Here is a 26431-nt window from a genome sequence, read left to right on the forward strand (position 1 = left end):
CTAATTAATTCCATAATCAATTATAGTTAACTTGGATAAATTTTATAAATTTGCAATGAATTAAAGGGGTGATTAATTTCGTTTATGTAATTAATTGCAAATTCGTGCAATTATTTGATTATATGTTCCCAGGATTTTTCGGCAGTTTTGTCAATAATGGTCGGAATCTTACAATTTTATAGTTATTTTCGCATGTAAACGACGTTTTAAAATTTTGACAAAAATCAAAGATTTGTCGCCGAACCCAGAATTCCCGAATTCGAAACATAACTATGACTTTTCGGAGGTTTTAGTTTTTCGAACGCAAAATTTGTAATTTTTATGATGTTAAATTAAATATTAGCGAATCTTATATGTAAATCTTGAATCTATGATTGACCTACTGTATATGTTTAACAATTTTAAAGCCTAATCTTGTTAATTATACAACCTAATTTGTAATTGTAATTAATTTGTTGAAATTCGAATAATTTAGAATTTTTTTTGATTTTCATAATTAATTAGAAATTTAATTAGGATCCTATGATTAAAAACTACCATAAAATTTGTTGAAATTGAAAATTTTTAAAATTTTATGACCTAGATTTGAATCCATGAAAATAAATATAATCGGAAATTAATTTGAATAATAAATTTTCGATGTTTCGCCTAAATTTATGAAATTAATATGAGCTATTAATTTGTCAATAAATTTAATTATAAAAGTTTCGATTTTTATGTAAATCGTTCACAAATCTTGTACGCACGAAGCAATGGAAGCTAAGTGTTACCCTTAAGGGGTGTTGTAATAGTGCGGGCATGCGACGACGAGCAAGGGAGCTCGTTCCCCATGCGGTACTAGGCAGCGAGCAAGGCACGGACACACGCGCGGGAGCTACGCTCCTGTGCGGTGTGTGTTGTGTGCATGTGAGCGAGTGGCGAGATGAAGGCAACGACCAACACAGGTCGCGCGCGCGAGCAGCGAGCGCTGGTTCGCCTAGCGAGTGCTGGCTCATCCTAGCGAGTGTGAGGGGGGTCGAAAAAGCACGAGGCTAATGCGTGACCTCGTCCCTCGTGGGTGTGACGCTTCTTTTTGTCAAATCAAGTGTAATTGGATTTCCTGTGAGTTTACACCCAATTGACTAGTAATATAGGAGTTGCCATTCAGTTTTTAACGACAATGAGAAAAACTGACAAAACCCGGTTATCGTGACATAAAGGGAGTGCAATTATGTTTGACCACGACGGCCGTAGGTTCCCTTGTGATCCCTGGTGGTGGGGATCGCTCAACGTACACCCGCAGGGTAGAGATTGAGGGTTCGGGGGACTGTAACTACCGAGAGGAGTACTTCACTCGTCGATAACTCCAGAGGCAGGATATCCTTACTAGCTCAGCATAAATAATTGAAGGGACATGTGTAGACACCTACTTTTGTCCCCATTCCCGAAAGGGAAAGGTTCGATGATGAAAACATAAATCTCCACTTGACAACGCATCTCCTATAAAATAACGAATCTCAATTCCCCTTTTCATTTCACCCGAAACCTGATATTTATAGAAAACTGCTATTTCTGGAAACCTGCTAAAAATAGTAACTGCAGTAAAAGGTAGCTTCTAAAAGTGGCAAATCATAAAGGATAGAAACTTGTCAGAATTAGGTGTTGCATTCCAACATAAATCCTAAATGAGATAGAAAACTGCGAGAATCCTATTCCTAATATGATTCGGAAATAAGAGTTACGTATTAATTAAAATCCTAACGAGCCTAGAGTTCGTAACGGGCCCAGAAGCATCCCGTCATAAGATTAATACGCACTAAAAGACTCGATTAAGTCTCAAACTCTACGGATTTCAGGAATCCGAGTCTGACTAAAGAAAATAGCCCAGACCCTATTTTCAACGCCTGGTTCTGGGCGCCGAAATCTTCGGCGCCCAGGCCTGGGCGCTGAAAATACCTGTGTATGTGTTTTTTCCTAATTCTTTATGGATTAGAACTCTGCAATTCTATCTTTCCACAAACTCTTCCCTATAAATACAGCCCCAAATTCGACGTGAAAGACACACAACACAATTATATTCTGAGTATTGACTCCAACCCTTAGCCTAAGCCTCACGCTGCGAAATTGTTCACGCGTTCTGTCGCAATCGATCCGTAAATCGAACAGAACGTATTCTGTCCCATAATTGAGATTCGTTAAATAAAAAGGAGAAACAGCAAAGTCAAAGTGGTTAGTTTTCTGAGAACCGTGACGCACCTCTCAAGGGTGCATCGTAATGTGCCCCTTCTCGATGATTTAATTGCTTTCCTCGCCCTTTTTATGAACTGTTAAACAAACTAAATCTGATTGTTCTATCACGCCTAACAAATATAATATTTTTGGGAAATTGGATTATCATGCTAGATCCCTTAATGCTATTTAAATCAGATAATCGCGATAGATCTAGTATTATATTTTGCATATTGCTAAAATCAACTCAGATTAGTTTAATAGTTAACGCATGTCCCTTCAATGATTTATGCTGAGCTATTAAGGATATCCTGCCTCTGGAGTTATCGACGAGTGAAGTACTCCTCTCGGTAGTTACAGTCCCCCGAACCCTCAATCTCTACCTTGCGGGTGTATGTTGAGAGATCCCCACACCAGGGATCACAAGGGAACCTACGGCCGTCGTGGTCAAACATAATTGCACTCCCTTTATGTCACGATAACCGGGTTTTGTCAGTTTTTCTCATTGTCTTTAAAAACTGAATGGCGACTCCTATATTACTAGTCAATTGGGTGTAACCTCACAGGAAATCCAATTACACTTGATTTGACAAAAAGAATCGTCACACCCACGAGGGACGAGGTCACGCATTAGCCTCGTGCTTTTTCGACCCCCCCACAGTGGCGACTCCACTGGGGATAGTGAAGGAAATACTCGTGCTTGTAGGTAATCAAAATAGCCGAAGGGTGAAACGATCCTACCCCGCGTTTATTTCCCCATCAAGTTGGGACGACCTGAAAATCAGCATATTAATGTGAACGGGCAGAACCGCATAACGAATCTCGGCTCCCTCGGGAGTTGGGAATAAGGATACCTTTTTCGCCAATAGGAGGGTGCATACGCCGCGCATGTTGCCCACTCGGTACTTGTGCAGGTAGTACACCTATCCCGAACCCAATCGCTCGCTCATTAGGCCCCTCTCGCCTGCATGCCCCCTTGGCCTGCACTTGCGGGTTGGCCTCTTGGGCGAAATTCGTCTGTTGAAGACACTACCTCGACCGGGGCATGTGTTGGATCTACGATAGAAGCGGTACCAAGCCAGGCGCAAATAAACTACCCATAGAAGCCTATCATAAACTACGTGACATATTTAATTTTCAAATCCATGTTTGTAATGTAGTTATGTGTAGCGAAATATGTGATTGTGTGTGACAAACTATCCTAGAAAACCAACGACCTTAAAAATTGCCCAAACATTCATAGACTAATTTGCCAAAGAGTTATGTCGAAACACGTGTTCCGCAAACCCGAATGATCGCCACAAAAATAAGCGACGCTCGGGATGGCCTGGAACGAATCCCACAAACGCTGCTACGCGTAAAGGACGTTATTAGGAAAGCACGCAAATCGAAGTCGCATAAACAGAAGACAGAAAACGAAAACCAGCCAGGGACGCATTTTCAACGCCCCTGGCTGGGCGCCAGAATTTCTCACGCCCCTAGCTGGGCGCTGAAGTTGCTGCTTGGCCTTCTGGTCAGGCGCAGCAGCCTCGGTGCCCGAGCGAAAGGAAAATACGTAGCACAAAAAATGTTCGTAAAAAAAATTGCTACGAGGCGTAAGAAAAGCACTCGATTTCAAAAGCGACTCGTGAAAAAATTAATAACTCTTTGTGTCGTTGTTAGGCCTCCTACGACGGCAATGCTCGGCACCAAAACCGAACATGCTAACAACTATGAATGTCACACGGGCAAGTGTTTCGAAAATCCAAAGAATGACCAAAAGAAAAAAAAAAACCAAAAAAGTGTACCAACAAAAGAAAGAGTGAAAAACCAATAGAGAGAGTCGAAGTCTAAGACTAAGTAATGCTTGAAACTTTGGGAACCTAAACTTTAGCTTATCTTATGCCTAGGACTGGTCCTGCCACTTGGTGCCGATCAGGGAATCAACGGTTAGTGCGTCTCGAAGATACATCACCAACATCAGGTTTAGTGACTCCAAGCTCCGTCCGTCGTCCCTCATTTCAAGGATCTCCGCTTCCCCAACCTCGATTCGCACCTTCAAACATGTCCATCGAAGATTTGGGAGACCAGATGGTCCAAATGACCCAACTTATGGGCCAACTGAAAATGGAAAATGAAGCTTTAGCGGCTGCGCAAGCCAAAAATGACCTCGATAACGAGAAGAGGATTGAAGAAATGGTCCTACAGCAAACCATGGGGAGCAAATACTTCTCCCTCGATCCTGAACCTTTTCCTGGCAAACTACCAGAAAAGTTCAGTTCATCTGACTTACCAAAATTCAAGGCCACGGACAACCCCCGTGATCATCTACTGAGCTTTGTGAATGCCATGAACTTGAAAGGCGTGGACAAGTCCATGTATTTACCTGCCTTTCCTTTGTCCTTGTAACCTGTGCCGCTCAAATGGTACTATCACCAGGACCCTAAGCTCTTCCCCACTTGGGAAGACTTTGTCAATGTCTTCATCAAGCAATACTCGTCGAACATGGATTTCCAAGTCACCATGCGCGAGCTGGAAGTTCTCTTCCAAAAGAAAAATGAGGGTTTCACAACCTACTTTGCTAGATGGAGGGACCAGGCGGCCCAGCTAATAAATAGGCCCCCCGAAACAGAATTGGTCCAAAAATTCATTGACAACCTGGACCCGGCTTACAGACAACACCTTAGGTACCTGGGACTTGACACTTTCAAAAGAGTCTATGATGTGGGAATAAAGATCGAGGACGACCTCGCCAAAACCATACAAAGCAAACCCACATATAAGAACAACACCTATAATCGGGGTAACACATCCCAAGCCCAAGAAGTCCATGCTGTAGAAGAGACTCCCGCCCGAAGAAGCCCTGGAAGATGGGTCCGAGACCGAAAGTTTGCCCCACTCGGGTCGACTTTGGTACAAGCCTTTGAAAGACTAGCCAATCAAGGAAAGTTGAGACCTATAGGCCCCACCCGTGACCCTCCTGTCAAAAGCAAATATTGGGTCGAAGGTACTTACTGCAAATTCCATCAAGGAAATGGGCATGACACTGAAAACTGCCGGAATCTAAAACATACAATCCAGGACATGATAGAAGATGAAGTGATACCTCTCCCTAACGTTGGCAAACCCAACAACAACAAGAGCCCACTCGGCTCTTGTCACATCTCTCTCGACCAACCAGAAAATTTCGACCCCACGGTGTATATTACACCTCAAGGTGCACCACTCGCTGTGGTCCCTATGGATCGAATCGAGAGAGAAGTGTGCGGTGTGTCGAATGATGATGCTGAAGATATTTACCTATCTCAAGTGTCGGGCCAAGACCTCTTCAATGAAACTTGGCCCGGGTATGCTCTCATTGACACCACCCCTCAGGAGCCCGAGGTCGACAACCTCACCCGATCCGGAAGAGTATACCAACCGAATATTCACCCTCCTCCTATGGACGACATCCCGGTTAGGCAAACTCCTGAGAATGGACGGCACGCCACCGTCGCAGAAGTCATTGAAAATCCTCTCCTGAAACAACTAAAAAGAACCAAGGCCGAGATTACCATCTGGGATCTCATGTGTACTTCAAAGGAACATCGCGAAAAGCTTATTCGCTCACTTGATCTCATCTCAGTACCTACAGATATCACACCTGACTCATTGGTTAGCCATGTCACGAGAGATGCCGGAGAAAATGCCATAGTTTTCACTGATAAAGACTTACCCAAAGAGGGGGGTGCTCACAATAAAGCCCTTTACCTAGTGGTTGGATGCAAAGGACAAAACATCCCCCTAGCGCTCGTAGATAACGGTTCGGCGGTTAATGTCTGCCCATTGCGAATCGCCCATTGCTTGGGGCTAGGAAACGATGACTTCCAAACCTCCACGCAAGGGGTACGAGCTTATGATAACTCCCGAAGGCCTGTATTGGGAAAAATCAACCTTACCATACAAACCGAGCCTGTGGCACGCACCACGGAGTTTCAAATAATAGACATCAAGCCCACTTTCAACCTCCTCTTGGGGCGACCTTGGCTCCATGACTTAGGAGGTGTGGCTTCTACCTTGCACCAAATGGTTAAACTTAACCATAACGGGGTAATACTAGAAATCTGCGCCCCTCCCCTCGACGTCAGTTGTACTATGGTTGGAACGGCCGAAACTGCAGACGACCTTTATGGGTTTCAAATGGAAGAAGCAATCCAGTTCATCGAAGATTATGATCCAGCATTCCTAGACCCGCATGCATCCCGAGTCATCCCTAGAATGCTGTTAGCTCAAGGTTATTTCCCAGGAACCCCATTGGGCATAAGGAAGAAGGAATACACATTCCATCCTTTTCCCGACAAATCTACTCCCTTTGGCTTAGGTTACGAACCAACGGAGGAAGATATTGCTGACCGCCTGTCTAGGCTACGCCTTAAAAAGGCCAAACAAACCACCCTCCTTCCCCCGTATCAAAGGACCCTTAACGGGATGTTCGTTCGGGAAGGAAAAGAACACCCATGCTGTGATTTCCCTGAACCCTTCGTTCAGCATGGCTTGCTAAAACCCGGATTTGAAATTTTCCATGACTGCCACACCTTGGATGAGGCACCCCACCTCACCATGACTAAAACAGCTGAAATATTGGACAACCAGGCTCTATGGACATTGTTTAACGAATCCAGACCTATGGAGAACGAGACTGTGATGACTACCCTAGCTTTACAAGATGAAGGTTTCGATCCAACCCGGTTAATCTCTCCTGCATCAACACTAGAAGAGGTCGAGAACGGATGGGTGAAGACATATCAGTGGGTCAATGCAAAAGGAATGGAATTCAAGATGAGTAAAATCCTAACGAAACCTCCTAACAATGTAGTAGGGTAGCAGGGTCGAATCCACAGAGAGATGGCTATTTAAATCTAGCTTTCAAGGTATGGCGAAACTAACAATGTCACGAAATTTAGGATTCAATGTTTAAACTAAAATAAATAGAAAAATAAACTAAAATATCTAGGGCAACGGTTCACCATGTTCATAGTTCAGAATCAATCAAAACATCATCAACAACTCAAATATTCAAATTATCTAGAGCACAAGTTAATCCTACGATCGGGTCTTAACACTCTCAATTCAACATATGCAGTACGATCGCTAACATAATCAGAATTGCTAGTTGTAGGTAAGCCTCTAAAATTCGATCTTTCGATTCTAAATCCTATTAGCATGATTTAATCAAACAATTGATCAGATTGCAAAGATTAACAATATAAACCTAATCAACTAGAAATATCAATGAATAATCAAACCATCAACAATAATAATAAGGATTCATAATATAAACATGGATTCCCAAACCCTAGAAAGCGAACTACTCAATCATGAAACGAACAATGAAAATCAATTCTAAGAATGAAAACATAATTAAAAGCAATAAATAAAATAAAGAGAAAAATCAATTATACCTCAAAGAATTACATTGATGGAGTATGTAGAAAAACTAGGGTTCATGAAGAAGAAAAGAGAGAAAAAGAACGTGAATTCGAAATCTAGGGAATTGAAACCTAAAGGAAAATAAAAGCATAAGGGAATACATTAATTCCCTTGAGGTATTTTAGTCTTTCTTAAATTCTAAACAAAATAGGAATAAATAACAATTACATAAGCTATGATTTAATTGGACGATCAACAAGACGAAAGCATGAACCCGCGTGTGGAAGTAGTTGGGCGGAGAAACCAGCGGGCCCGCTGGTGGGTCGCTGGTTTTCGCGCCCAAGGGGAAGATTGGGCCATCGTTTTGGGCTTCGGGCGAATCGGATAGTCGAGCCATCTTGTTTATGTCATAACTCTTGTTCTACAATGCCTATAAGGACGTGTGACCTGTCGTTGGAAAGATCTTGAAGTCTACTTTCTAGGCCAATAAAAATCGCCTCATTCCGACATGTAGAACTTGAGATATCATCAAAAGAGTGAACGCTTGTCCGTTTTGATGCTTAGAAAAATAGCGTTTAGCTTCGTTATTGACTCAAAATTATCCCTAGAGATGTGCAATGATCCTCGAGTCAACATTCCATCCGTTCATCATCCAAATCAACTCATAACACTCCGAAAGCATCCAAATGACCGTAAAATCACCTGAAACATTAAGAAAACACAAACGGGGCGTAATAGAGTACGACAACGATAACTTATGCAAATGTGATCCTAAATGCAACTAAAATGATATAAATGCCTAATAATGCAACCTAAATGCGCCTAAAATACCCTATACAAATATGACTCATCAAATTCCCCCAAGCTAGACTGTTGCTTGTCCCCAAGCAACACTAAACCAAAGATAGAGAAACAAGACGCACATGACTTTCATAAAACCATGGTAAGACCAACCTAACTCTCGAGCAAACAATCAAACAGAGTTATTGAGACAGAAATCTAGCTCGGATACAAATAGAACCACAAAGCATCATGATCCACAATTGAAACAACCAAGCTTAGCCACAAACTATTCTCAATCAAGCTAGTCGTCGCCGCATACCTTGTAGAATATAAATATATGATGCAACATGGGGTAAGATGACAATAGCAAGAAACGATTTTCATTCAATCACAAAACAAACATGCCGATCAAGAGGTCTTTATAACAAGCTTGTAATGGGGCTAGGTGAAAAGGAAGGGTAGGGTATAATTTGGGAAAAGTGAGAGTAAGGTCCAACTTGGGGAGCAAATGTGAACTATATGCGTCGGCGTGATAATGCCGAAAATCCAACTCCATCGAACCATGAAACCCCGAAAAATCAACTAAATTATAACCAAGGGGAATAATATAATATCAAATGATCTTTCTTCAATCCCCTTTCCTTGCCTTCAAACTATATACAAAAACGAAGAACATACATTTTTTTTTTGATTTTTCCTTGATTTTCTCTTCTTTTTTTTTTTTTTTTTTTTTTGAAATTGAAATAAAATAATGAAAATGAAATGAAATGAAATAAATAAATATAATGCTAACATTACAAGCTCGGGTGCCAACAATAATATGCACCATCTCCAAACCACATATCCAACCATAGCCTCGAACCATGAACTATTGGCTTAGTATGCCAATCAATCAACATCAATGAAACCATTACGAACACCGAAGCTCCCCCAAGCAAGACTCGGGACAAGTAACCAACGGGGCTAATAGGGCTCAATTTTGTGGAGTTAAAATAATAAACGGACAAGGCTACAACATGGGTATGAAAGGCAGGAACTGATGTTTCTAAATTCGTCTGAAGGCTTCCCAAGAGAATGGCCTCTGTCATACGCGGCATGCGTGAGTTGCAACTAAACTACTAATGAATCTCAAGCCAAAATCATACGATAACAAGTCACATCAATCACACAAACACATAGTAAGGTGACCTACAAGATAATTGGCTAGCTATTCTTGACACGAGACCAACATCTTACCGCATACCATTCAATTGGTTCACACAATGCCAAGCAGTTATCAATGTATAGCATGACCGACTGAATTTCAGAATCATAACTAAGTTCAAAAGAAGCTCAAGAGAGTCAAATAAAGCCCGAACATAGTTTGAAAGTCAATTGCACAATGCAGGGTATAAAGACATATGAATGCAAAAAATGCAACTAAATTGAACAATAACACTAGGAAAGCAGTACATTTTTTTTCGTTGCACGTAAACTCCCACCCCTAATGGATGGTACAAAGCGTACAACACCTAAAAAACCAATAAAACTATACTAGAAAGCAATAAAGATAGATATCCCTCCCCCAAGTTAAACAAAACACAGTGCCCTCACTGTGAAAAAAGCAACAATATAACTCAAGCAAGGGAGAGAGATGGAAAGTGCTCACTCGTGATGAGCCTCGTCGGCCGAGTAGGAGTCGGTAGGACTGTCGACAGTAGAAGCGGTGTGGCCAGAAGCTTCAAACTGACGACGCAAAGAGCCAATCTCCATAGATGTGGTGGATTTGGGTGAAAGCTAGTTGGTTTAGTTGTTTTCATGATACAACAACCGCGAGTTAAAATACTCCAATCAACCAAGACGGTGCATACTTCAAGATTCAACGATCAATCCCAACGAATAGTTCATGCAATAATCAATAAGTTCCCAATGCTACCAATTTGAACTCAACAATCAACAAACGTTAACCAATCTCGATAAATAATTCATATAATATTCACAACGACAACCATTTGAATTCAACAACCAATATTGTCATCAAAATTCCAAATTTCTTTTCAAAATATGATTCAAGTGAATAAACGTTAGAAAAATTGAAATTTTAATATCTTTTGTGCACCACAAAGACCATAATTTAGTTGTGAATTCCGCAAACGAGCCATAATACTACACAATTTACCAATGTCCACAAAGAACCAAAAACCCCCACATTGATTTCAAAAATGAGGTTTGATATTTATGAATGAAATTGGGAAAGGTGGGAGATTGAAGAAGTAGGGAGGGAAGGAATGTGGCGGCTGGTGGTGGGACTGGACGAAAGAAGGTGGTGGGCATGGTGAGCTGGTTGTGCGGTGGTTCGTCGACCACCATGGTGCAGGTGGCCGGAGGCAGTTGTTTGTTGTGGGCGTCGTAGGGTGAGAGTTCCAACTTTCGAAGGGGTGGTTGGACGGCTGGGCGGCTGCACGTGGTGCAGGTGACGGTTCGGCGCAGGCGTAACGCCGGTGAGGTGATGGCCGACTGTAGGTTGGTGCGAAAGAGAGGGAGGTCGAAGGTTGGGCGGCTGCGGTGTGTGGGTGAGGGAGAGTGGGGCACTGGGGCTGGGTCGGTGTTTCTCGGACCACCGGTGCAGCGCCGGCGTAACTGCCGGTTATGGTGGTTGGATTTGGCGAGATAAGGTTGTGCAGTGGTGAGGGAGGGAGGTTGGTTTCGGTTTTTGAATCAAGGGGAAGGCGGGATTTCCAGCGGTAGCGCTGGTTCGCCAGCGGGCAAGGCAGAATGTTTCGAATTTGGATGCTTACAGGCCAGCGGGCCCGCTGCGCCATCGCTGGGACATGCGCGCATAATGAACTCCCTCGCTGGGCGCGAGACGCTTGCTCGCTGCATTATTGTGGCTTGCAAAACTTGTCGATGCATCGAATTTTCGAAATGGACTTGATCTTGCACCTTAATTCTGAAAAAAAAAAAAAAAAAAAAAAAAAAATTCAAACACCACTAAACTCAAAGTTAGAATCGTTAGTGAAAATTAAACACACAAAATAATAAATAAAAATAAATAAATAAATAAATAAATACGATTATCGAAAAACTAATCTAAAAATGAAATAAAAATATGAATTCAAGCGAACTCAAAGGGGAAAAAAATCATTAATTAGTAAAATCAAACGCAAAATAAATAAATAAATAAATAAATATGATTAACGAAAACTAATCTAAAAATAAAATAAAATTATGAATTCAAGTGAACTCAAAAGAAAATATTTTTGTGCTTTTGTTGTTTTTAAATTTTTTTTTTTTCAATAAATTAAGCAAATAGAAATAAAATACTAAATTAAAATGGAAATAAATGAAGAAAATTGAAATGAGGGAAAGTTAGGAATCAGGTTGCCTCCCGATAAGCGCTCGTTTTAAGTCTTTAGCTTGACTCCACTCAAGTTGTTAATCAGAAGAATCCAACGCCTTGAGTAATTTATCAAATGCCCCTGCAAACATGTCATTGAGCACTACGTATGGCTTGAGTAAAACCACATTCATCCTCGCAAATAGGGTATTAGATAGATAAGCAGAAAAAATAAAACCAAAAGAAAAAGAATCAGAAGTAGAAGAAAAATCAAAAGAAAAAGAAAAAAGAGAATATTTACAACTTCCCTCTAATTGCTCCTCGGGCAATGTAAACGTTTTAGAATGAGCATCAAGGTCGGCAAGGTCAAATGTATCATGGAATGGAGACCTATTGATAAAGTGCGAAAGACTTAACATGGGGGATGTAGGAAAAAGATCAAGCCTCCGCGAGAACGGGACGTAGGCGGGAGGAGATATAGGCTCAACATTAATGCTTTTACCTATAATTCCACCCTCGTGAATAAACTTGTCACTAAAATCTTCAACCAAAAGTTTCGCAACCAATGGTTTCTCAATCATCGATTCTACAAACATTAGTGATTCTTTATCCTGCAAAGTCTCCGTAATATCCAACTTTTCCTCATCAGTATGGAGAGTCAAATGATAACCTTCCTCTAATGAACTAACATTCTCAACAAATCCACCATCATTATCATCATCATTATAAAGGATTTTCATGTCACAATAAGATGGTTTGAGTTGGAAATTTTGCATATCAAATCGAAGGAAAGGGTTGACAGTACTAACATATGACTCGTTATAGGGACAAAGAGAAGTATCATGGTCATGACAATGACAATAAGAACAATAATATGGGGGAGGGGTGTGAGTTTGAGGAATAGGAAAAGCGAAATTTTGCAGAGTAGGTTCAACAAACATTGTCATTTCCCACTCATATGTATCCCTAGCTAATTGCTCAATCAAATCCCAACACTCTTCTGGAGTCTTCTCCACAAATATATAACTACTCATGGAATCCAACACCAATCTTGTATCTTCATTCAATCCCTCATAAATCACCATACATAGTTCCCATTGTTCAAAAAGATGATTTGGACCAAGAAAATCTCCGAGCCTATAATAATACCTCCAAAACACTTCATTCTCGAATTGAGGAAAACAAATAGAAGCCATGTGTATTTTTTTTAAAAAAAAGGAATTCTATACACAAACCAAAAAACTATATACAATGTAGCCTCACCAAAAATAAAAGCTAAAAAGAAAAATAAAACCGTCTCCCCGGCAACGGCGCCAAAATTTGATAGGTTGTCGTACACCCGTCAAAAATAAAATCCTAACGAAACCTCCTAACAATGTAGTAGGGTAAGCAGGGTCGAATCCACAGAGAGATGGCTATTTAAATCTAGCTTTCAAGGTATGGCGAAACTAACAATGTCACGAAATTTAGGATTCAATGTTTAAACTAAAATAAATAGAAAAATAAACTAAAATATCTAGGGCAACGGTTCACCATGTTCATAGTTCAGAATCAATCAAAACATCATCAACAACTCAAATATTCAAATTATCTAGAGCACAAGTTAATCCTACGGTCGGGTCTTAACACTCTCAATTCAACATATGCAGTACGATCGCTAACATAATCAGAATTGCTAGTTGTAAGTAAGCCTCTAAAATTCGATCTTTCGATTCTAAATCCTATTAGCATGATTTAATCAAACAATTGATCAGATTGCAAAGATTAACAATATAAACCTAATCAACTAGAAATATCAATGAATAATCAAACCATCAACAATAATAATAAGGATTCATAATATAAACATGGATTCCCAAACCCTAGAAAGCGAACTACTCAATCATGAAACGAACAATGAAAATCAATTCTAAGAATGAAAACATAATTAAAAGCAATAAATAAAATAAAGAGAAAAATCAATTATACCTCAAAGAATTACATTGATGGAGTATGTAGAAAAACTAGGGTTCATGAAGAAGAAAAGAGAGAAAAAGAACGTGAATTCGAAATCTAGGGAATTGAAACCTAAAGGAAAATAAAAGCATAAGGGAATACATTAATTCCCTTGAGGTATTTTAGTCTTTCTTAAATTCTAAACAAAATAGGAATAAATAACAATTACATAAGCTATGATTTAATTGGACGATCAACAAGACGAAAGCATGAACCCGCGTGTGGAAGTAGTTGGGCGGAGAAACCAGCGGGCCCGCTGGTGGGTCGCTGGTTTTCGCGCCCAAGGGGAAGATTGGGCCATCGTTTTGGGCTTCGGGCGAATCGGATAGTCGAGCCATCTTGTTTATGTCATAACTCTTGTTCTACAATGCCTATAAGGACGTGTGACCTGTCGTTGGAAAGATCTTGAAGTCTACTTTCTAGGCCAATAAAAATCGCCTCATTCCGACATGTAGAACTTGAGATATCATCAAAAGAGTGAACGCTTGTCCGTTTTGATGCTTAGAAAAATAGCGTTTAGCTTCGTTATTGACTCAAAATTATCCCTAGAGATGTGCAATGATCCTCGAGTCAACATTCCATCCGTTCATCATCCAAATCAACTCATAACACTCCGAAAGCATCCAAATGACCGTAAAATCACCTGAAACATTAAGAAAACACAAACGGGGCGTAATAGAGTACGACAACGATAACTTATGCAAATGTGATCCTAAATGCAACTAAAATGATATAAATGCCTAATAATGCAACCTAAATGCGCCTAAAATACCCTATACAAATATGACTCATCAAGTACCGGTGAAGGACCGAAGTTTTATGAGACTAAACCCCAGGCTTGATCCATATAGAGCACCATTAGTAAAAAGCGCCTAGTAGTTCTTTAGATTGATAGAAAATAATAGAGACTTTAGATGGTCCTAAGGCCCCTTAGAATATGGGTCAGTTTTATTTCAGTGTGTTTTCCTTACTTTCCGAATCAATAAAGGCGTAATATTTCTCCTAAATATTTTATCCTAACACTAAATAAACACCAAATGTACTTGCAAAATACAAAAATAAAAGAGGCGGCCCACTCCAGGCCCAACAAACAAAGCCCACTTGGTTTTGAAATAGTGCCATGGGAACCAATTCCCGAAACCCACAAAATAAACCACACTATCCCATTCATATCCCCAAGACCTAAAAAGCCCAATCAGTGTCATCATAAGAGTCAATCCATGCAACCCAGAATCAAAGGAAATCAAAATCCAAAACAAATGTTACCAAAAAAAAAACACAGATTCATAAAACATAGATTCCATCATACCCTTCACTAACAACACGCACTTCAACCCACCTCAAAAGCCTACACAAAGATCTTCATAACTTCCGCACCCTAACCCCATTTTCAAAAACTGTTTTGGGTCACGAATAGAAAAAATTAATCCGGACAAAAACGCATTTCACGCTAACAGTCAAAAACCCTCCAAAATAACCTCAAAATTGGCTTTAAATACGAGCAAAAAATCAAGGCACAATAAAGGAAATAAATGCAAGAACATGTGAAGCAATGCGTCAAAAATTGACTGCCCAAGTCATTTTCAGCGCCCAGGGCTGGGCGCCGAAATTTCTGACGCCCCAGCCTGGGCGTTGAAACTCTCTGCCTGCCAAAAATCTTTCTTTTCGAAAGTGCTCGTCATTTTATCCACACACAACGGAAAAATAACGAACACTTTGGGGGGTACAGTACGTATCCAAATAGGTTTACCAAGAATATAGCTATACAAATTGGTCGAATTTTACGCGACTTATGGCAAAAAAAAAACCGCAGATGAAAATAATGATAATACTTTACTCATTTGACCGATTAAGTAATATGTTTCCACTCCAGGACATATCTACCGAAATCCGGCATACTAGAACTTATTCTAAAGCTAGAACTACGCGCGACCTGATTCTGACAAGATACGTAGGCAATCCTTACCAAGGATTCGGTCCAATATAAAAAAAAAACAAATATTCTTTGTGCAAAAAGTGTTAGACATATAAAATACATAAAAAAGAGGAGAAACAAAAATAAATGAAAATGAAAAATAAAAATACGCCTTTATTAAGAAATAATAAGAAGGAAAACAAAGTGCTAGGAATAAAAACAAACACAACTGAAATAAATAAAGGGCACCTACACCCTAGCAAGAACTACACTACGCTAGTTCTTCCGGATCATCAAATAAAGTCTTGTAGAGGGCAATGTTCGCAGGATCCACCCCCACAGTCTTATGCGCTGCCCCAATATCAATCTCCATAAGAACCGGCTCCTGGACACTAACTTCCAAAGACGCCAAGGCTTCAGAAACATTCTCAGTTATAGCCCGCTCAGCCTCAAGGGCACAGGCAATGGTGGGAGAAGGGTTATTATCATCAACTAGACTAGCCACTGTTTCTACAGGCGGCTGAGCCTTCCTAACCCATACATTGTTCCGGCGACGATCTCCGCGAGAGCTTGCATTTCTTTTAACAACAGCAGGCCCCTTCATGTTAGGCATCTTTTTAGGCCTAAAACTGGAACGGGGAGGAACTTCCTTTCGCTTTCGATCAGGACGAGCTTTCACAGTCTTAATACTATAGGTACGAGGTCTGGCAGAATCAGGACCCTCATACTTAACACGAATACGAGGTATCAAAAGCTCAGTCAGCTCCCTATTACGAGCATCGGTCCTCACATCTTTATCATTGGAGCTCATCCACAACTTGTAGTTTTCAGAAAGACCCACAAAGCCATTTGTAGCTACAGCCCAACGCGGGAGACCATCATAATACTTGGCCCACGCTAGAACCCGTGTTTGTGAAAAGGCCGCTACCTTAGGTGGTACCGTATCAGAAAAGGGGATAGTCTGCCTTAAACCATATTGACGCATGACTCGGTAAGGGAAAATAAAGATGGGACGAGATAGCCCCAACAAAGAAACATAAACCGATACATCAGAACCCCCTGTCATAGTAGTCAAACCCCACCATGGTACCACCCACTTGATAGAACAAATGCCATAAGTAAAAAAGGAGGTCCATTCGGCCTCGTCCTGGCCTTGGTGCAAGTATTTTCGATTACCCAAAGCTATAGGGCGATAATGTTTAGGATCGGCAGGAGCTTCCAAAAGTCTAAGCCGTTCCGTAAGCCAAATCTGCAGAAACAGGTACGATCGAATCAAAAGAATGAAAAGAAAGAAAGAAACGGTTCCTGGGGCGCAGTTTCAACGCCCAGGACCAGGCGCCGAAAATTCCAGCGCCCAGCCCTGGGCGCTGAAACTCAGCCCCAGGCAAAAAGAAATATATGCAAAAGGGACGTATACGTGCGCAAGGAAAAATCGATCACCTGCAGTAATAGGGGGCTTCCCTTAAAATTTTCAGATTTGGCATCCTTCTTCAGCTCATCCGCACTCAGCAAAGTCTCGGCAACAACCAGCGGCATAATAGAATAGCAACTTTCCATCTGGCTAATCAAGGGGATCAACCTTATGTCACCGAACTCACCATTGTTATTCGACAGCAAATAATGATTCAACGAGCAAAATACAAGGGCTCGGATATTCAATTTCTGTTCGGTCATATTCTTACTAGGCCTAAAGTGATGCTTTACAAGTTTTGCCAAGTTAACCTTATCATCTACAACAATTTCAGCAAACATGTTATCATCTAGTCCTAGGAAAGCCCTTATGGTTGTTTTACCCTCTTCGATAGTGCCAGGAGTAACAGGAGTAGCATTAGTAGGATAACCAAAGATCGCAGCAAATTCATCGGGCAAATGACATATTTCGTTTCCCCGAAAGGCAAAAACATGATGATCGGAGTCCCAAAAGCTTAGGGCATCATGCAGAAAGTTATAATCAATATTAATTTGTTGTAAGCCTAAAAGTGCCTCTAAATGGTATTCTTTTAACAAAGTTTTTTCTGTAGGAGTAAGGGTCCATAGCCAACGCCTAACAGTCCGTTGGAGTGAGAAAATAGGGGTCGACATGGCAAAAGCAATGAGTAATTAAAACACAGCAAAAAAGAGGGAAAGAATTTGAGAGTGGTGGAAAATAGGGACGTATCTAGCCCCTATATATAGCTGAACGCACCCAATGACATCCTGATCCCATTCGGAAACGTGTTAGGAAATCCGAAAGTCAAATATCACCAGGAAAAGACTTTCAGCGCCCACGGCTGGGCGCCGAAATGTTTAACACCTGGCCTTGGGCGCTAAAAATGCAGCCCAAGGCCCAGATTTTACAAAACACGGAACAGGAAAGGACTTAAGACCGTGTTGCTAAACACGAGGCCCTGTCGTAAGTAGGATCAAGCCCAAAGCACCTTTAGCTCCCAAATAAGCAAATATAAACATTAAAAACTTAGTCGAAACTTAGACTCGTCTCAGAAAATACTTATGTACACTTTTCAAAAAAGCAAGTTAAATATCATGGTCATTCTTCGAAACACCAAAAATATTTGTCGTCAAGTTGTTGGTTTTCCAAATAAAAAAATGTTTGTCTGTCAAAGGATTAATCCGGGCCAAGCTAAAGCCGGATGTCGCCTGAAAACTAAAGTCGCACTCCACGGCTTCGCTAAAATAGCACACTACTATAAAAGGTCGCTCGCACATACGAGCATGACCCCAAACATGATTACAAGATGCGAAAAACGACCGACGAGCCCCAGTACTTGGGGGCTCGCGAAAAAATAGACTCCAACATGGAGCGCACGATCAAAATCACATTCCCGGACTGCGCCATACACCATATCATGTTTGGATATCTCAAAAAAGAACAACAACAGGTTCGACCTCATCGAAAGGTCGTCATTGACACTTGTGCACGGTCCTCTGATCGAAGACCAAGTCAAGCCGTAAAGACTAGCTCAAAATCACGAAAGCAGACGGTCGCAAGACAAAGGTCCGTCTGAACACGTTGTCAGCCCACGTTCAGGTTACAACTAAATTCGAGCATCCCTCGAAAGAATTCGCTCTTGCAAGAATCACAAAAAAAACAAAGGAATAGGAACTTGCCCATCTTCAGTTGGCAAGACCGCGGCACGCAAATCCCAAATCAAAAAGACGAATTCAGGTTCGCTCACCTCCAGCGAGCGGGGCGTCCACCCTTAGCGGACAGGGCTCGCCCACCTTCAGCGGGCGGGGTCTGCGTCACTAGCCGCGCAGGTCCTCAGTTTTCCAAAAATGAAGTCTTCAAAAACAAAATGAAATAGGTTCGCCATCTTCAGCCGGCGGGGTCTACGTCACAAACCACGTAGGTCCTTATTTTCAAAAGCACAAAACAAATTTCAAAATAGATTCGTCCACTTCTATCGGACGGGGTGTCCACCCTTAGCGGACAGGTTCGCCATCTTTAGCCGGCGGGGTCTACGTCACAAACCGCGTAGGTCCTTATTTTCAAAAATTCAAAAACAGATTCGTCCACTTCTATCGGACGGGGTGTCCACCCTTAGATCGAGCGCGATTATCTGATTTAGACTAATCTGAGTTGATTTTAACAACATGCAACATATAGTACTAGATCGAGCACGATTATCTGATTTAGATTGTTTTAAGGGACCTAGCATGATAATTCAATTTCCCAAAAATATCATATTTATTAGGCGTGATCGAACAATCAGATTTAGTTAGTTTAACAGTTCATAAAAGGGCGAGGAAAGCAATTAAACCATGGAAAAGGGACACATTACGACGCACCCTTGAGAGGTGCGTCACGGTTATCAGAAAACTAACCACTTTGACTTTGCTATTTCTCCTTTTATTTAACGAATCTCAAGTTATGGGACAGGATACGTTCTATTCGATTTATGGATCGATTGCGACAGAACGCGTGATCAGTTTTGCAGCGTGAGGCTTAGGCTTAGGGGTTTAGAGTCAATACTCAGAATAATAATTGTGTGTTGTTGTGTCCTTTTCACGTCGAACTTAAGGCCCTATTTATAGAAAAGAGTTCGTGGAAAGATAGAATTGTAGAACTCTAATCCACGGGGAATTAGAAAAAAACACGTACCAGGTATTTTCAGCGCCCAGGCCTGGGCGCCGAAGATTTCGGCGGCCAGAACCAGGCGTTGAAATTAGGATCTGGGCTGTTTTCGTAGTCAGATTCGGATTCCTAGAATCCGGAGTATTTGAGATTTAATTGAGTCTTTTAGTGCGTATTAACCTTGTGACGGGATGCGTCTGTGCCCGTTACGGACTCTAGGCTCGTTAGGATTTTCATTAATACGTGACTCTTATTTTCGAATCATATTAGGAATAGGATTCTCTCGTAATCTCTATCTTATTTAGGATTTCTGTTGGAGTGCAACACCTAATTCTGACAGGTTTCTATCTTTTATGACTTGCCACTTTTAACAACTACTCATTACGGCAGTTACTATTTTTAGCAGGTTTCTATAAATAGCAGGTTTCTATAAATAGCAGGTTTCGGGTGAAATGAAAAGGGGAATTGAGATTCGTTATTTTATAGGAAATGCGTTGTCAAGTGGAGATTTACGTTTTCATCATCGAACCTTCCCTTTCGGGAATGGGGACAAAAGTAGGTGTCTACAATTAGCCCCCACTTTGACTGAGTCTTGGAGTAAGACGATGGTCAAAGTATTAGACGGAGTGCGTCGCACAAGCCGTGGTGACTTGTTTTGGCGAGGGTCTCACGAACCCCCGAGTGATAACATTTGACTTAAGGGTCATCACTTGAAGTGTCGACATACCCCTCACGTGTCATTGGGATTTGTCAACGGATAGTATAGAAACTTCCTCACTTTGTCATTGGAAGTATCTAAAGAGGCGTAGGAACTCCCTCACTTTGTCATTGGGAGTAGCTACAGATGTTTTCGAAATCAAAGCTATAAAGTGTAATTAGGCCTGGCCAAGCCCAATCACGAGGTAAAAAATGTTTTTAAAGATTCTCATTTTCAGGGTTAGCTAAACGAGAAAACCCCCTTGTTTTTATGGGACGTAAAATGAAGGAAAATCCAGCACATCATTCTTTTTTGGAAAAAACGGAAAACCAATCTTTGAAAAAAGGGAAAGCTACTCACATCGTTCTTTTTTGGAAAAACGGAAAACCAGAAAAAGTTATCGCTGCAGCGACTAAGGACCTGCGCAGTTAGTGATGCAGACCCCGCCGGCCAAAGATGGCGAGCCTGTCCGCTAAGGGTGGACACCCCGTCCGATAGAAGTGGACGAATCTATTTTTGAAATTTGAAAATAAGGACCTACGTGGTTTGTGACGTAGACCCCGCCGGCTAAAGATGGCGAACCTGTCCGCTAAGGGTGGACACCCCGTCCGATAGAAGTGGACGAATCTATTTTGAAATTTGTTTTGTGTTCATTTTTTTGAAAATAAGGACCTACGTGGTTTGCGCCGTAGACCCCGCCGGCTGAAGATGGCGAGCCTGTTTCATTTTGTTTTTTGAAGATTCTATTTTTCGAAAACTGAGGATCTTCGCGGCTAGTGACGCAGACCCCGCCCGCTGAAGGTGGGCGAGCCCTATCCGCTAAGGGTGGACATCCTTGAATTCATTTTTTCTTGATTTGGAACTCGCGTGGTTCGTGGCGCGATCTTGCCTGATCGAGGTGGGCAAGTCTCTATTTTTTTTTCATTGTGATTTCTTTTGAGATTTCCTCTTTATCCATTCTTCGTAGGAGCGAATTCTTTCGAGGGATGCTCGGATTTAGTTGTAACCTGAACGTGGGTTGACAACGGATTTAGACGGACCTTTGTCTTGCGACCGTCTGCTTTCGTGGTTTTGAGCTAGTCTTTACGGCTCGATTTTTGCCACCACTTGGTCTTTGATCAGAGGACCATGTACAAGTGTCCGTGACGACCCTTTTCTGCGGTCGAACCTGTTCTTTTGAGATCATCCAAACATGGGACGGCGTATAGCGCAGTCCGGGAATGTGATTTCGATTGCGCGCTTTTTGTTAGAGTATACTTTCCGCGAGCCCCCAAGCACTTGGGCTTTGTTAGTCATTTTTCGCATACTTCATAACGTCTTTTAATCATGTTTGGGGTCGTGCTCGTATGTGCGAGCGACCTTTCATAGTGGTGTGCTATTTTGGCGAAGTCGTGGGGTGCAACTTCAGTCTTTGGGCGACAAGGTTTAATATCATCCAGTTAATCTTGGCCAGGATTAATCTTTTGACAGACAAACATTTTTTATTTGAGAAACCAACGACTTAACAACATTTTTTGGTGTTTCGAAGAATGACCTTGATATTTCACATTTGTTTTGAAAAGTGTACATATATGTTCCTGGAGACAAGTCTAAGTTTCGACCAAGTTTTACCATTTATTTTAGCTATTTGGGAGCTTTAAGGTGCTTTTGGGCTTGATCTTAATTGTACATAGGGCCTCGTGTCTAGCAACACGGTTTTAAGTCTTTTCCTGTTCCGCGTTTTGTGAAATCTGGGCCTTGGGCTGCATTTTCGGCGCCCAAGGCTGGGCGTTAATTATTTCGGCGCCCAGCTTCGGGCGCTGAAAGTCCTTTCCTGGCGAATTTTGACTTTCGGATTTCTTAACGTGTTTCCGAATGGGATCAGGATGTCACTTGATGCGTTCAGCTATATATAGGGGCTAGATACGTCCCTATTTTCCATCACTCTCAATTTCCTTCTTTCTTTGTTGTGTTTTAGTTACTCCTTGCTTTCGTCATGTCGATTCCTACTTTCTCACTCCAACGGGCTGTCAGGCGTTGGCTACGGGCCCTTAATCCTACAGAAAAGGCTTTGTTGAAAGAATACCACTTAGAGGCACTTTTAGGCTTACAACAAATTAATATTGACTATAATTTTCTGCACGCAGCCCTAAGCTTTTGGGATTCCGATCATCATGTTTTTGTCTTTCGGGGCAACGAAGTATGTCCTTTGCCAGATGAATTTGCTGCGATCCTTGGTTATCCTACTAATGCTACCCCTGCCACTCCTGGCACTATTGAAGAGAGTAAAACAAACATAGGGGCTTTCCTAGGACTAGATGCTAACATGCTTGCTGAAGTTGTTGTAGGTGATGAGGTTAATTTGGCAAAACTTGTAAAACACCACTTTAGGCCTAGTAAGAATATGAACGAACAGAAATTGAATATTCGAGCCCTTGTATTTTGCTTGTTGAATCATTATTTGCTGTCGAATAACAATGGTGAGTTCGGTGACATAAGGTTGATCCCCTTGATTAGCCAGATGGAAAGTTGCTATTCTATTATGCCGTTGGTTGTTGCTGAGACTTTGCTGAGTGCGGATGAGCTGAAGAAGGATGCCAAATCTGAATATTTTAAGGGAAGCCCCTTATTACTACAGGTAATCGATTTTTTTTCTTTGCGCACGTATACGTTTTTTGCATATATATTTTTTATTCGTCCTGCCTTGGGGCTGAGTTTCAGCGCCCAGGGCTGGGCGCTGGAATTTTCGGCGCCTGGTCCTGGGCGTTGAAACTGCGCCCCAAGAACAGTTTTCTTTTTATTATTATTTTTTTGATCGTACCCGTTTTTTTTGCAGATTTGGCTCGTGGAACGACTTAGGCTCTTGGAAACTCCTGCCGATCCTAAACATTATCGCCCTATAGCCTTGGGTAACCGAAAATATTTGCACCGAGGCCAGGACGAGGCCGAGTGGGCCTCCTTTTTTACTCATGGTATCTGTTCTATTAAGTGGGTGGTACCGTGGTGGGGTTTGACTACTATGACGGGGGGTTTTGATGTATCGGTTTATGTTTCCTTGTTGGGGCTATCTCGGCCCATCTATATTTTCCCTTACCGAGTCATGCGTCAATATGGTTTAAGGCCGACTATCCCCTTTTCTGATACGGTACCACCTAAAGTAGCGGCCTTTTCACAAGCACGGGTTCAAGCGTGGGCCAAGTATTATGATGGTCTCCCGCATTGGGCCGTAGCTACAAATGGCTTTGTGGGTCTTTCTGAAAACTACAAGTTGTGGATGAGCTCCGATGATAAAGCTGTGAGGACCGAGGCTCGAAATGGGGAGCCGGCTGAGCTTTTGATACCTCGTATTCGTGTTAAGTATGAGGGTCCTGATTCTGCCAAACCTCGTACCCATGGTATTAAGACTGTGAAATCTCGTCCTGATCGAAAGCGAAAGGAAGTTCCTCCCCGTTCCAGTTCCAGGCCTAAAAGATGCCTAACATGAAGGGGCCTGCTGTTGTTAAAAGAAATGCAAGCTCTCGCGGAGATCGTCGCCGGAACAATGTATGGGTTAGGAAGGCTCAGCCGCCTGTAGAAACAGTGACTAGTCTAGTTGATGATAATAATCCTTCACCCACCATTGTATGTGCCCTTGAGGCTGAGCGGGCTATAACTGAGAATGTTTCTGAAGCCTTGGCATCTTTGGAAGTTAGTGTCCAGGAGCCGGTTCTTATGGAGATTGATATAGGGGCAGCGCAGAAGACTGTGGGGGTGGATCCTGCGAACATTGCCCTCTACAAGACTTTATTTGATGATCCGGAAGAACTAGAGTAGTGTAGTTCTTGCTAGGGTGTAGGTGCCCTTTATTTATTTCAGTTGTGTTTGTTTTTTCATTTCTTAGCACTTTGTTTTCCTTCTTATTATTTTTCAATAAAGGCGTATTTTATTTTTCATTTTTTGTTTCTCCTCTTTTTTATATTTTTATATGTCTAACACTTTTTGCACAATTTATATATGTTTTTTTTTTATTGGACCGAATCCTTGGTAAGGATTGCCTACGTATCTTGTCAGAATCAGGTTGCGCTTAGTTCTAGCTAGAATAAATTCTAAGGTGCTGGATTTTAATAGATATGCCCTGAGGTGGAAGCATATTACTTAACCGGTCAAATGAGTGAAGTATTATCATTATTTTCGTCTGCCGTTTTTTTTTGCCGTAAGTCGCGTAAAAAATGAAATTCGACTATTTTTTGTATGGCTATATTTTTTGTGAGCCTATTTGGATACGTGTTGTACCCCCCAAGTGTTCGTTATTTTTCCGTTATGTGCGGATAAAATGACGAGCACTTCTAAAAAAATTTAGGCAGGCAGAGAGTTTCAACGCCCAGGCTGGGGCGTCAAAGATTTCGGCGCCCAGCCTTGGGCGCTGAAAATGATTTCTGGCAGTCGTTTTTGACGCTTTGCTTCACGTTTTCTTGCATTTATTTCTTTTTTTCGTTTTAGTGCTATGCTTTTTTACTTGTATAAAAATTGATTTTGAGGCTATTTCGGAGGCTTTTTGACTGTTAGCGTGAGATGCATTTTTGTCCGGATTATTTTTTTTCTATCCGTGACTCGAAACGGCTTTGAAAATGGAGTTAGGGTGTGGAAGATATGAAGATCTTTGTGTAGGCTTTTGAGTGGGTTGAGGTGCGTGTCGCTTTTGAAGGATATGATGAGGTTACATTTTATTAATTCCCTTTTTAAGCAACATTTGCATTTGTTTTGGATTTTGATTTCCTTTGATTTCTTTGGGTTGCATGGATTGACTTTTATGATGACACTGGTTGACCTTTATGTTTTGGGGATATGAAGGGGATGGTACGGTTTATTTTGTGGATTTCGGGAATTGGTTCCTATGACACCATTTCAAGACTGAGTGGGTCTGGTTTATTGGGCCTAGAGTGGGCCGCCTCTTTATTTTTGTGTTTTGCAAGTACATTTGGTGCTTACTTAGTGTTAGAATAAAATTTTAGGAGAAATATTATGCCTTTATTAATTTGGAAAGTAAGGAAAACACACTGAAATAAACTTGACCTATATTCTAAGGGGTCTTAGGACCATCTAAAGTCTTTATTATTTTTCTACCAATCTAAAGAACTACTAGGCGCTTTTTATCAAGGTGCTCTATGTGGCTCAAGCCTTGGGTTTAGTCTCGTAAAACTTTGGTCCTTCACCGGTACTCATCTTGAATTCTATTCCTTTTGCATTGACCCACTGATATGTCTTCACCCATCCGTTCTCGATCTCTTCTAGTGTTGATGCAGGAGCGATTAACCGGGTTGGATCGAAACCTTCATCTTGTAAAGCTAGGGTAGTCATCACAGTCTCGTCATCCATAGACCTCGATTCGTTAAACAATGTCCATAAAGCTTGGTTGTCCAATATTTCAGCTGTTTTAGTCTTGGTGAGGTGGGGTGCCTCATCCAAGGTGTGGCAGTCATGGAAGATTTCAAATCCTGGTTTTAGCAAACCATCCTGAACAAAGGGTTCAGGGAAATCACAGCATGGGTGTCCTTCTCCTTCCCGAATGTACATCCCGTTAAGGGTTCTTTGATACGGGGGAAGGAGGGAGGTTTGTTTGGCCTTGTTAAGGCGTAGCCCAGACAGGCGGTCAGCAATATCTTCCTCCGTTGGTTCATAGCCTAAGCCAAAGGGAGTAGATTTGTTGGGTAAAGGATGGAACGTGCATTCCTTCTTCCTTATGCCCAATGGGGTTCCAGGGAAATAGCCTTGAGCTAACAGCATTCTAGGGATGACTCGGGATGCGTGCGGGTCTAGGAATGCTGGATCATAATCTTCGATGAACTGGATTGTTTCTTCCATTTGAAACCCGTAAAGGTCGTCTGCAGTTTCGGCCGTTCCAACCATAGTACAACTGACGTCGAGAGGAGGGGCGCAGATTTCTAGTATTACCCCGTTATGGTTAAGTTTAACCATTTGGTGCAAGGTAGAAGCCACACCTCCTAAGTCATGGAGCCAAGGTCGCCCCAAGAGGAGGTTGAAAGTGGGCTTGATGTCGATTATTTGAAACTCCATGGTGCGTGCCACAGGCCCGGT

Source organism: Spinacia oleracea, chromosome 6 (genome assembly GCF_020520425.1).
Source record: "Spinacia oleracea cultivar Varoflay chromosome 6, BTI_SOV_V1, whole genome shotgun sequence".
Lineage (NCBI taxonomy): Eukaryota > Viridiplantae > Streptophyta > Magnoliopsida > Caryophyllales > Amaranthaceae > Spinacia > Spinacia oleracea.